This window comes from Poecilia reticulata, linkage group LG13, assembly GCF_000633615.1.
Source record: "Poecilia reticulata strain Guanapo linkage group LG13, Guppy_female_1.0+MT, whole genome shotgun sequence".
Taxonomy (NCBI): domain Eukaryota; kingdom Metazoa; phylum Chordata; class Actinopteri; order Cyprinodontiformes; family Poeciliidae; genus Poecilia; species Poecilia reticulata.
Window position 1 is genome coordinate 6,470,957 of NC_024343.1, and position 1,413 is coordinate 6,472,369.

The window sequence follows — 1,413 nt, forward strand, 5'->3', positions numbered from 1 at the left end:
TAAATACAGAGGAATAAACTGGTATGGCAAGACCTTTTGAGCAATAATTAATACAGAGACTGTATGGCAAGAATAAACAGACACTATTTCCAGATAAAAGGTAAAATAAGTGATAGAATAGGATAGGAAGAATAAGTTGAAGTGCCACGGGTTTGTTGAGACCATATTGAGAATAAATCTATCTTACAGACCATAACAGTAATGAATTTTTCACTTATTTATGTTAATTAGATTTTATATATTTATTTCGTCAATATTATTTTTCATGTCAGTGTTAATGTCATGAGGCTGATGACTCCATGACACTTTCAATTTGACTCATTAAGATCTATATATCTATAAGGTCTATATATAATCCATGTTTCTGTCTTATATTTGTATGGCATTAAAAGGACCTGGTTTTTCCACTGAAAGCTCTGGTTTGCACAATAAATGCTGTGTGGGTGAAGTTTTATGGATGATACTCTGATGTCCCATTCTCCTGAAGGCAGCACAGAGCTGCACCACCAGAAACTGACAAACACTGAAGAGAAGAAGAGCTATGATTAATGTAGTTACAGTTCTATCCATGTTTTAATGTTGCAAATAGATCAAAGTTTAAACTGGCATGTTGAACATCTTTTATCTGGTCATTTTGTGGAATATTTAATAACTAGAAAATGGAAAAGAATAAGAATATTATTTCCACTCTGATTGGCTGCCGTTACCAAGTTTAACTTGAATRTTCATTAAATTTTTCATAGACACCTGTGAAAATAATTTCTATTCMCATGGCTTTTTTGTTTTCTGAGAAATTATTTTTGATGATAAATACAGAAACAAGCATAAAAATCAAAACATCTACAATAGTGATAGTAATATTAATAATAAAATAATAGTCATTGCAAAGTAGCCTACAAATTCTTTGGTGGGGGGCGGTGAGGGACCTGGATAAAGGCTGGGGGGGCGCTGGGCCAAAAACACTGATCGTTGGTAATGTATGTTCTAAATTACTTGCTAAAGGACTCTTATTTAATGTTGAGGGATTTTTGCCTGTAAGGTAAACCTTTAGGGCACAGACATTACATTTTTGTTTTGAGTTGAAATGTACTGAAGTCTTATTTAAGTTTGAGTCTTTAGCTTGTTAATTGTATTGTTAGAAGTAATTGTTTGCACTATTCAAATACACTTTTTATTAAACTGTGGCAATAGCAAAGGTATAGTTAATGTATATCATAACTATAAGTTTCAGGCTCAGGATTTTTTTTTTTTACTTTAAGCCCTGAATATATACACTGCTCAAAAAAATAAAGGGAACACTCAAATAACACATCCTAGATCTGAATGAATGAAATATTCTCATTGAATACTTTGTTCTGTACAAAGTTGAATGTGCTGACAACAAAATCACACAAAAATCATCAATGGAAATCG